Source organism: Pelophylax lessonae (assembly GCF_965119305.1).
Source record: "Pelophylax lessonae genome assembly, chromosome: 9".
Classification (NCBI taxonomy): Eukaryota; Metazoa; Chordata; class Amphibia; order Anura; family Ranidae; genus Pelophylax; species Pelophylax lessonae.
Window position 1 is genome coordinate 214173091 of NC_138776.1, and position 12303 is coordinate 214185393.

General features: G+C 49.4%; 1 protein-coding gene across 2 annotated transcripts in view; it reads right to left on the reverse strand.

The window, feature by feature from the left end:
• PARG (poly(ADP-ribose) glycohydrolase) overlaps nucleotides 1–12303 on the reverse strand; it is a 379986-nt gene that overhangs the window by 124312 nt on the left and 243371 nt on the right. The gene's annotated exons all lie outside the window — the stretch shown is intronic.

Consider the following 12303-nt stretch of genomic DNA (forward strand, 5'->3'; position numbering starts at 1 on the left):
GTGAAAGAGGACCGCCGCCCTGTAAAAAAAATACCGGGGTTAAGGCAGCTATCTGCTGCCATAAACATGGTATTTAACGTACCGACGTAAAACTGCAGCGGGCGGTCAGGAAGCGGTTAAAAAAACCAATGAGTCCTGATAATATTAATCATAGCTTCTAGCAGAACCTTGAGGTCTAGATTTGGGACCATTAACTGATCTTTTTAATCAATCTTTTCTAACCACTTAAGAACCAGGCCTGCCACTTGTTTACAAGTAAAAATCTGTCTTTTTTTTCTAGAAAATGACTTCGAACACCCAAAACATGATATATTTTTTTTTTAGCATGCTTTAAAATTGTGCACGCTTGTGGAATGGTGCCAAACAATGGTACTTTAAAATCTCCATAGGCGATGATTTAAAATGTTCTACAGGTTACCAGTTTAGGGTTACAGAGGAGTTCTAGTGCTAAAATTATTGCTCTTCCTCAGACGTTTGCGGCTATATCTCGCATATGTGGTGCGAACACCGTTTACATAGGTGGGTGCGACCTACGTATGCGTTCACGACTGCGTATGAGCACACAGAGACAGGGGGGCACCTGAAAAAAATATAAGTTTTTTACATTTTATTAAGTTTTTTAAATTTTTTCACTATCCCTTTAACCACTTGCCGACCAGCCACCGCAGTTATACGGCGACAGTTTCCCGCAAATCGCCATACCTGTATGGCTGTTCGCAAAAGCGGCCCTGGGGGCACACGCGCCCATTCACCAGCGGGGAAGCTGATTCGCTGGGCCGGCGGCCGCGATTGGCGCCGGGTACCCACGATCGCTCCTTGTGGAGAGTGAACGGCAGTCTCCCTCCCAGAGACTCCCAAGGCCATCCCTCCCAGAGTTAGAAAACACCCCCTAGGCTCACATTTAAACCTTTGATGGCCCTGGGTTAACCCCCTACCCTGCCAGTGTTATTAGTAGAGTAACAGTGCATATTTTTAACTATAACTGCGACTGATTGCTGTGTAACCGTGCTCTGCGACTGATAGCTGTGAACCGTGCTCTGCGACTGATAGCTGTGTAACGGTGCCCTGCGACTGACGGTGCCCCGCGACTGACGGTGCCCTGCGACTGACTGTGCCCTGTGACTGACTGAGCGTACTCTGCGACTGAGTACCTGGGAAGACTGGTAAGTATCTTAGCAACTGGTGAGTATCTTAGCGACTGGTGAGTACTCCAGGTTTAGTACCAGGGAAGATAGAGGTAGTGTAGGTAAGGAATAGCAGGTCGTTACCATTATCCCCATAGAGTAGTGGGTAATAATGTCCGACAGGATTGCGGATGCCACTCAGTGCACTTCTTGCTGCATGTATGCGTTCCTTGATGAACCAATCAAGGGCGAATACTGCTGTGCAGGATGTGAGTGACTTGTTGCTCTGGAAGCCCAGATCCTGGATCTAGAAAACATAGTGGCAACACTGCGTTGCATCAACAACCTGGAAAGGAGCTTGGACATTACCCATCAGGCGCTGGCAGGGGCAAGCATAGAGGAGGGAGGAGTAGAGGAGACGCAGGCATCAGAGGTAGGCAGCTGGGTGACTGTTAGGAAGGGTAGAGGGATGAGTGTCAGGGAGGCCAGTCCTGAGTTGGTATACCCTAACAGATTTGCCAAGTTGCAGGTTGAGGGGGATATAAGCTCAGGGGTGGCAGTGCTGGAGCAGGCGCCCTCCCCCAGCTGCCAGGGGAGTGGCGGCTCCAGGAGGAAGAGGGGCCGAGATTCAGGAAAGGTTAGACAGGTTGTGGTAGTTGGGGACTCAATCATCAAGAGGACAGAGAGGGCAATGTGTCGAAAAGATTGCGGTAGCCGGACAGTATGTTTACCAGGCGCTCGAGTTCGGCACATCGCAGGTCTGGTAGACCCATTATTGGGCGGGGCTGGGGATAACCCAGCGGTCATGGTGCATGTGGGCACTAATAACCAAGTAAAAGGAAGGTGGAGGATCCTAAAGAATCATTTCAGGGACTTGGGTAATAGATTGAGTAATAGGACCTCCATGGTGGTTTTCTCTGAAATACTGCCTGTACCTCGAGCCACACAGGAGAGGCAGAAGGAGCTTAGGGAACTTAACAACAAGTGGCTGAGGAATTGGTGTAGGAAGGAGGGGTTTGGGTTCCTGGAGAACTGGGCTGACTTCTCAGTTGGCTACCGGCTCTTTAGTAAGGATGGGCTGCACCTTAATGGGGACAGTACAGCTCTTTTGGGGAGAAAGATGGCCACCAAGTTGGAGGGGCTTTTAAACTAGGAGACGGGGGGGGGGAGGGCTCAGAAGTAGAGTCAGTCAGGAGGGAGCAAAGGACAGAAGGCAGTAGTAGAGTCAGTGCCGACAGTAGTTCCATAACGTCAATTGGGGGGTCTGTGCGGGAAAACCTCAGACCAAACAGGAATAAACATAATCACCATTCACGATTAACTTCCACAAAACTACCGGCAACCGTGCTGAACGCCTTTTTCTCGTCAGTCTTTACACAGGAAAAGGAGGGGTACAATGACCATGACTGTATGGTTAGTAGTAATACACAGGACTTGCCGCTATGGCTAACAGAGGGTAAAATTAGGGAAAGGCTGGATAAACTTAACACAAACAAATCACCAGGCCCGGATGGCGAACATCCGAGAGTACTCAAGGAACTCAGTAAGGTTATATCTAGACCACTGTTCCTGATCTTTGCTGACAGCATTATGACAGGAAATGTACCAGGGGATTGGAGGAAAGCCAACGTGATACCGATATTCAAAAAGGGGCAGAGGCATATCCCGGGAAATTATAGGTCTGTCAGTTTGACATCGATAGTATGTAAACTTCTGGAGGGGATGATAAGGGACTATATCGTAGAGTTTGCTAAAGACAACAACATCATCAGCATTAATCAGCACGGGTTTACAAGTGGGCATTCTTGTCAAACCGATCTCTTAACATTCTACGAGGAGGTGAGCTGTGAGCTAGATAGGGAGAGACCAGTGGATGTGGTGTACCTGGATTTCGCTAAGGCGTTTGATACAGTTCCCCACAAGTGCTTAATAGGTCTGCAGGTATCGACAGCAGGGTTTGCTCTTGGATACGGAACTGGCTAAAAGGGCGTGTCCAAAGGGTGGTAGTAAACAGCTCATACTCAGACTGGTCTGAGGTGGTAAGCGGGGTCCCCCAAGGCTCAGTCCTGGGACCAACCTTGTTCAATTTATTCATAAACAGCATTGAGGACGGGATAAGTAGTTCGATATCAGTTTTTGCAGATGGCACAAAATTGGGCAGGGCAATAACTGCACAGCATGAAGCAGATATCCTACAGAATGACCTGGACAAAATAACCGAGTGGGCAACGACATGGCAAATGAGGTTTAATGTGGAGAAGTGTAAGGTTTTGCACTTGGGGACTAAAAACATAAAAGCACAATACACGTTAGTGGGGGGGGAGCCCTTGGGGGAATCAAAAATGGAGAAAGATCTGGGAGTCTTGGTTGATGATAGATTAGGCAATAGCATGCAATGTCAAGCGGCAGCTGCCAAAGCCAGCAGAATATTAGCATGCATAAAGAAAGGGATGTATTTCAGAGATAAGACTATAATCCTTCCACTTTATAAAACTCTGGTCCGACCACATCTGGAGTATTCTGTCCAGTTCTTGTCACCAGTCCTTTAGGAGGGATGTGTTGGAGCTGGAGAGAGTCCATAGAAGGGCAACTAAACTGATTAGGGGATTGGAGGACCTTAATTATGAAGAGCGTCGCTTGATTTATTCTCCCTGGAGAAGAAACGCCTGAGGGGGGACATGATAGCAATTTATAAATATCTCAATGGGGATCTCGGCATAGAAAAACAGCTATTCAGTCGAAGGGATTGCATGAGGACTCGAGGGCATACAATGCGATTAGAGGAGAAGCGTTTTAACCTCTGGCAACGTGGGGGGTTCTTTACTGTTAGGGCTACAAGATTGCGGAATTCTCTACCACAAGAGGTAGTTTCTGCGGGAAGTATGGTGGCTTTCAAAAGACTCTTGGACATACATCTCAAGGATCAGAACATTCAGGGCTATGTGAGATGATTACAGCCACACACACCTACGCAGGTTGAACTGGATGGACTATTGTCTTTATTCAACCTCACCTACTATGTAACTATGTAGTAATGTCACTGGTCATCCCAAAAGTGTCAAAAATGTAGTTAGGTGTCCGATCTGTCCACCGAAATGTCACAGTCCCACTAAAAATCGCTGATCGCCGCCATTACTAGTAAAAATAAATAAAAATGACATAAATCTTTCCACTAGTATGTAGACGCGATGACTTTTGCGCAAACCAATCAAAATATGCTTATTGGGATTTTTTGTTACAAAAAATATCAAGCAGAAGACAAATTGGCCTAAAACGATAAAACAATTTGATTATCTATTTTTTTTTTTTTTATTGGGAATGTTCTATAGCAGAAAGTGAATTTTTTTTTTTTTTTTTTTTTTTTTAGAATTATCGCTAATTTTTTGTTTATAGCACAAAAACTAAAAATTGCAGAGGTGATCAAATACCACCAAAAGAAAGCCGTTTGTGGGAGAAAAAGGACATTTTTTTTGGGTACAGCATTGCACAAACGCGCAATTGTCAGTTAAAGTAACGCAGTGCCGAATCACAAAAAATCTTCCGGTTCAGAAGTGGTTAAAATAAATGTTTTCATCACTTTTATTGCTATTCCAAGGAACGTAAACATCCCTTTCGATAACAATACAGCATGACAGGTCCTCTTTATGGAAAGATCTGGGATCTAAGATACCCCAAATCTCTCCTCTACCCTTAAAAGCAAAAAAGTAAAAAAAAAAAAAAATGTTTTTATTCTTTTGCTTAAAGAAAAAAAAAAACCCATGTTTACATGGCATGAGAACCGGAAGGAACGTCGCTCTGGTCGAAGGCATAGAGCTGAGCGGCGGCCATCTTGCCATCGCTTATCTTTATGGCACCACTGGATGGTTTCCTGGGCTCAGTGACTGGTAACGTAAGCCCAGGAACCTCCAGGAAGCGTCGGGAGGCGCACTCCTCCTGTCGCTTCTAAAAGCGATCCCCTGGTGAATCCGCCCCAGGAATCACTTTTATCTGAAAGTTCAGCGCCTGAGGGAAAATAAAATACCGGGGTGATGTAATCTAGCTACAGCTATAACCCTGGTATTTATTGCCAAATTACGTATTTTCCCATTAGGCAGTGAAGTGGCCAGGGTTTATAGAGGCAGAGGCTACTGGCAGATGAATTGGCTTGCTTAAAGCTTAATAAACCAGTGAGTCCCGATAATATTCATCATAGCGCCTAACAGAACCCTTGAGGGCCAGATTTTGGGCAATTAACTGATATTTGTAATCAATCTCTTCTAAAAGGAGAAGCTCCCCAAAACTGGTGAACAGTTAATACTGTATAATAAGAAGGGTAATAGGGAAATAGCTGGTAACTACAGGCTAGCAGGTTTAACATCTAAAGTAGTAAATTCTCTTCAATGGGGGACAAAAAAAAAACCCAAACCGTAAGAGGGGAAATGTGACAACTTCAGACAGTGTTTTATTACGGTCTCTTGCTTTTCTGTCCCAATGACAGTTGCAAGCCCCAGTTCTCCTACAGTCATCATGTGAAAAGGAAGGCAAAATCTCCAAAATGGGTGTCACAAATAAGTAAAAAATGTGGCAGAAAATTGAACTAAAAAATTTAAAGTTTATTATAACCCAAGAACAAGAATTGTATATATACTGTAGCAGTTAACTAGCTCTTATATAGTTGAATATGGTTTTCAGGCTTTTGTTTCTTTATTTTCACCTGGGGACCCGGTCAGTAACACTTCCTGTCCTATGGTGAAAATAACTCACTGTATTGCATCTATGCAGGAGCAGCGTTATCACTACAGGAACCAACTACAGGCCACTTCCCCCTCTTTTCTTCTTCATAACATAGGGGAAGTAATCTGTAGTCCACAGAGCTGGAAACAATGTAACTGGCAGCAGTGTAGAACGGGCAGAGAGCACAGGATGTTATTAGCTCACAAGATTTCTGGAAGGAATAACGGAATTTTTGTAAAATCTTACCTGTAAAATTCCTCTCTCTGAGTCCTCCGACAGTCGCCGCCTCTTCATATTCGTCACTAATGGGGTTATTGACCTTTGCTCCGTAGGAGTAGCTAGGCAACTGAATATATTAATATCAAAGCTTTTAGCATATCCCACCCCGAGGGGGTGGTCCCCTCAGTCAATATCTCCCTACTTCCTGCATTTCCAACTCAGTTTCAGTAGCATAGCAGTAGAGAACATAAACAAACCCCAAAATAGGGGCGGGGGCGGCGACTGTCGGAGGACTCAGAGAAAGGAATTTTACAGGTAAGATTTTACAAAAATTCAGTTTTCTCTTACGTCCTCCGACAGTCGCCGCCTCTTCATATTCGTCACTAATGGGGACGTCCCATAGCAGTATAGACATGAGGGGTGGCAGCCGCGCCTAAAGCAACGCAGTACCCACATCAGAGAAAGGAACCTTACCAAGTAAGAGAACCAACTGGGCAACAGGAAAAAATGTGCTCAACAGGAGCAACAACCCAGGAAAACAAGTAACCTAGGGATAAAGACATCCCAACAGCCAAGGACCCAAACAAGGGACCCTAAGGCACCGCCGCACTAAGAACTTTACGGCCAAAGGAAGCATCTGCCGATGCCTGAACATCCACTTTGTAGAATTTTGAAAAGGTGTGAATGGACGACCAAGTCGCCGCCTTACACACCTGGGCCACGGAAGCCTAATGACGATAGGCCCAAGACGTACTCAGAGACCTGGTAGAGTGGGCCTTCACAGGAAAAGGAGGAACCTTCCCCCTCAAAGCATAGGCTTGCACAATCGTCTGTCTGATCCATTTGGCGATGGTCGCAGCCGAGGCCGCCATGCCCTTCCGAGGTCCCTCAGGAAGGACAAAGAGAGAATCCGACTTGCGAAAGGAGTTAGTTGATGACAGGTAAACCCTCATCGCCCTAACAACATCCAAGGAATGCAAAGCCACCTCCTTCGAATGTTTAGGCTTCGCGCAAAGCGAAGGCAGAACAATATCCTCATTGAGATGAAATTCTGAGATCCTCTTCAGAAGAAAAGACGGGTTAGGTCGCAAGACCACCTTATCCAGGTGAATCACCAAATACGGGGATTTGCAGGACAAGGCCACCAGCTCCGACACCCTGCGAGCCGAAGTGATCGCCACCAAGAAGGCAACCTTCTTGGACAACAGAGACAACGAGATCTCCCTGATATTTTCAAAAGGAGCATGTTGCAACACGGACAGAACAAGGTTCAAATCCCATGGAGGCAAAGGCTCCCTCCTAGAAGGGACCAAATGCCGCACCCCTTGAACAAAGGTGCTAACCAAAGAGTTAGACGCCACAGGGCGTTGAAAGAGAATGGCCAGCGCAGAAATCTGACCCTTTATTGTGGCCAACGCCAAACGCTGGTCCACGCCCGTTTGAAGGAAAGCCAACACTCTCGACACCGAGTACGAGCGAGGGGAATACCCCCTGGACTCACACCAGGCAAAGTAAGCCTTCCAAGTACGGTAGTAAATCTTCCCCGAAGATGCCTTCCTAGCCTTGATCAAAGTGGGAATGACCTCAGGGGAAAGACCCCTATCCTTCAGGACCTGGCTCTCAACAGCCAGGCCGTTAAAGCCAGCGACTGTAAAGCAGGATGGAATATCGGTCCTTGAGACAGGAGATCTTCTCGAAGTGGCAGACGCCACGGAGCGTCGACCGCCAGACTCACGAGGTCTGCGTACCAAGACCGGCGAGGCCAGTCCGGTGCCACCAGAATCACGTGTGCGGTTCCGAGGCCAACCTGCGAAGGAGCCTGGACAGCAGCTGAATCGGTGGAAAGGCATACATCAGACGATACTGATGCCAGGGCGCCACTAACGCGTCTGAGGCGTCTGCCCAAGGATCGCGTGTCCTTGCCACGAACCTTTCCACCTTGTGGTTTAGACGAGACGCGAATAGGTCCACATCTGGGGACCCCCACTTCGCGCACAACATCTGGAAGACATCCGGGTGAAGGGACCATTCCCCCTGGTCCAGGGTCTGGCGGCTCAGATAATCCGCCTGCCAGTTCTCCACCCCCGGAATGTGAATTGCAGATATCGCCGGGACGTGCGTCTCGGCCCAAGACAGAATGTCGGCTACTTCCCGAGCCGCTCGGGCACTCCTGGTGCCCCCTTGGTGGTTGATGTAGGCCACCGCTGTGGCATTGTCCGTCTGTACCCGAACTGGACGGCCCTGAAGCCTGTCCGTCCAACGCAGTAGACAGAGATTTATCGCTCACAATTCCAGAATGTTGATCGGAAGGGAGGATTCCTCCTTCGACCAAGTACCCTGGGCGGACAGAACGCCCAGAACACCACCCCAGCCCAACAGGCTGGCATCCGTGGTGATCACCGTCCATGACAAAGGACGAAAAGACTTGCCCCCCGACACCGCCGGGGACTGGAGCCACCACAAAAGACCCCTGCGGGTGAGACGGCTCAACGACAGCCGCAGATCCAGAGATTGCGGACGCCCGTCCCACTTGGCCAGGACCTCCGCCTGAAGCTCCCGCGTGTGAAACTGGGCGAAGGGAATCGCCTCCAAGGCCGAAACCATCAATCCCAGACACCTCATGCACGTCCGGAGGGACGAGCACTGATTGTCCCTGAGGGACCTGACTTCGCACTGAAGTGTCCGAAGCTTGTCTTCCGGCAGGAAGACCTTCGCTTGAACAGTCCAGAATCATCCCCAGGTAGGGAAGACGAACCGACGGACACAACGTTGACTTTGGAAAATTTATCGTCCAACCGAATTCCTGCAGAGTCTGCATCGTGATGGACAGGTCGTTCACCAGGCCCTGACTAGTCGCGGACCGAATCAGGATTTCGTCCAGATACCCCAGGACAGAAACGCCCTGGGCCCTCAATAAGGCCAGAACCGGCGCAAGCACCTTGGTGAAAACCCGCGGAGCCGAAGCGAGACCAAAGGGTAACGCCACGAATTGATAATGATCCTCCGCAATGGCAAAACGAAGGTACCTCTGGTGACCCTCGAAAATGGGGATGTGAAGGTACGCATCCTTCAATCGATGGAGGCCATGAATTCCCCCGGAACCAGGGCAGCCACCACTGATCGCAGGGATTCCATGCGGAACTTGCGAACCCGCACAAAGCGGTTCAGAGCTTTTAAGTCCAGAATCGGACGTACCTTGCCCTCCTTTCTGGGCACAGTGAACAGATTGGAATAGAACCCCCGAAATCTGTCCCGGTGAGGCACCGGAACCACCACTCCCTGGGCCCGCAGGTCCCGCACCGCCAGGTGCAGATCCTGCAAGCGCTCCGGAGTCAGCTGAAGGTTTGAGGGGGAAAATCTGCCCGCCGTTCGAGAAAGAAACTCGATCTTGTATCCAGATCGAACGATTTCCTGATCCCACCTGTCCCGAATGCGATCCAGCCAGGGTTGAAGAAAACCGAGCAAACGTCCCCCCCACCCCAGAACCGGGTGAGGGCGTCCCTTCAGGCCGCATTGTTATGGGCAGCGGGCCCGGACTGGCCGGACTTCTGCTTACCCGTCCACGGCTTCCTCTGGGAGCCTTGGCCCTTGAAGGGCTTACCCTTATAGTGCGACCGAAAGGCACGAAAGGACCCCTGAGAGGGCCTAAACGAGGCATTCTTCTTACCACGAACAAACTTATTCTTGTGAGATTAGGGCAAGAGAGTGCTCTTACCCCCAGAAATACCCTTTATCAGAGTATCCAAAGATTCGCCAAAAAGGCGAGATCCCGCGTAGGGCAAATTAGCCAAAGTCTTGCGGGAAGATTGGTCAACCGACCAACATTTCAGCCATATCAGGCGACGGTTCAAGACCGCCACACTAGAAAGACGCGCAGCCAAAGGGACTAAATCTAAGTCCGCATCACACAAATACATGACACCCTGATGAATCTGATCCACCATAGCCAAAGTTGTCAGCGGGGCAGAGTCAGCCACCAGAGTGCGCCTGAGCACCTGCGTCCAATCCGCAATAGCCTGGGCTGCCATAATGGAAGCAAAAATAGGCTTCAGCATAGAGCCAGCAACCGTATAGGCATGACGGGCCAGAGATTCCAATCTCCTGTCCGTCGGGTCCCGGAACACCGGGGTATCCTCAGCAGGGATCGCAGTTGATTTATTCAAAATTGCCACCGCGTGATCCACCTGAGGCGGCACACACCAACGCTCATCAGTAGCTGGTGTAAAGGGATAACGCAGCTTGAACCTACTTGGCACAGCAAAAGGCTTTTTTAAATTGCGCCATTGCTCATCAACAGCGCGCTGAAATTCCGTAGAGCAAGGAAAAACCTGCGATGTTTTGCGTTTCCTTTGCGTCCCATAAGAGGACATCAAAGCAGGAGGACATGGTTCATCCTGCAAATGCAGCATTTGCTTGATAGAAGCAACTAACTCATCCATGAGTGCAAGCTCTTCAGACGAGCCAGGGGGAGAATTATCAACCCCTTCCACCTCAGCCTCCCCGTCAGACCCCACAAGGTCCAGGGATGAGTGAGACCCTGAGAAGGGCACTCCAGCCATAGCAGCCCCATCGCCCTCTGAATCAGAGGAAATAGACACCCTGGGCCGTTTTGTGGATCGATCAGCCACCAGCATCTGCACTTGAGCAGCTAAGTTTGCCACAATAGTGGCCAGATCAACCCCCTCGGGGGAAGCAGCAGCCCCTTGGCCCCCCACCAAGGTGGGAGGAAACTTGCAATCCTGAGAATCCATGCCCCAGCAATATAAGGAAGAAAGGGGTACTGCCCCTTTAAGATTGCGGCGAGCGTAGCCCACCGCACCCACTGAATACACAGACCCCCACAGGGACAAGAAACTGGGCAAGAAATACAGGAAAAAAGGGGAGATAAAAACTTGGAGAGATCACACAGACTGCTGCACCGATCGCTGTCCCAGAGCAAAAGGAAGTGATGCAAGACTGACCGCCCCTATGAAGCCTATGCAAGGCTACACAAACATGGCCGCCCGACTGAGGATTCCTTGGGCAAATAGAACATGGCGCCGACATGTGGCCTGATCGATCGCTGCTAAAATGGCGGTGTTTGGCGCCAAAACGCCGTGCAGTACCACCCAGGACCGGTCACCTATGATTTTGCCTCAAATCGCCGCACAGCATGCCTCAAAGTCTGACTGCTTCATGCATACATCCAGCAGAGCGGGAGAGCCCCCCCCTTCACAGCCCACACACAGGCAGCAAGTCCACACAGGAACTGACAGGGAGCACAGCAGCCACACAGACATGCAGGGTCACAGTCCCAGACTGACACACAAATAGACAGGTTCCCACATAGAGTTACACTTACCAGTCCTGATGGCGTGGGGAGCCTGCTCCAGCGACCAAACCGCTGCACTGAGGACAGGGAGTGTCGCAAGCATGACGCAGCGGAACTGCGGTGCGAAACCGCAATGGCGTCCAGTGAGGTAGCCACCTCACCGATAGCATCCCTGCAGCGAACAGGGATGGGTCATCCAATGTGCCAGGGCAAAACCTAAGCTGAACGCTCGATGGCAGGCTGGGAAGCCCCTGGCCCTGAGCCCTGGGATCCAGGGTGGCCAGACTGAGACCCAGCTCCGCACGATCATCTTCATCAGAAGAAGCTAACTAACGCTGAAAATAAACAGCTAAGTAAAAGAAAGAGAAAAAACTCCAAAGAAAATCAAAAAGAGAAAAGAAGCTGAGACTAAGAGCCCCAGCACAGGAACAGCCTAACCTACTCCTGAGCTAGGCATTAGAAACTGAGTTGGAAATGCAGGAAGTAGGGAGATATTGACTGAGGGGACCACCCCCTGGGGGTGGGATATGCTAAAAGCTTTGATATTAATATATTCTGTTGCCTAGCTACTCCTACGGAGCTAAGGTCAATAACCCCATTAGTGACGAATATGAAGAGGCGGCGACTGTTGGAAGAGAAAACAGGTATTTTTGCACTTATCAGATCTAACATTTGCAACAGTATACAGTATTTACTAGACCAAAAGGAAGCAAACAGAAGAAGTCTACTGTAAAGCCAGGTATATGTGGGCCAAATGTCGAGCGATATTTGCCAGTTAAAAAAAAAAAAAGAAGTCCGACTTTCGGGACCGTGTGTATGTCGGTCTGTCTGTTTGGCCGGCTCCTGTCAGACAGGCATGCTGGAAAACCAGCAGCCAACCGACACCAGGTCAGCGGTCTCAGCCAATGGGGGGGGGGGGGGGGGGGGCAATAGCTT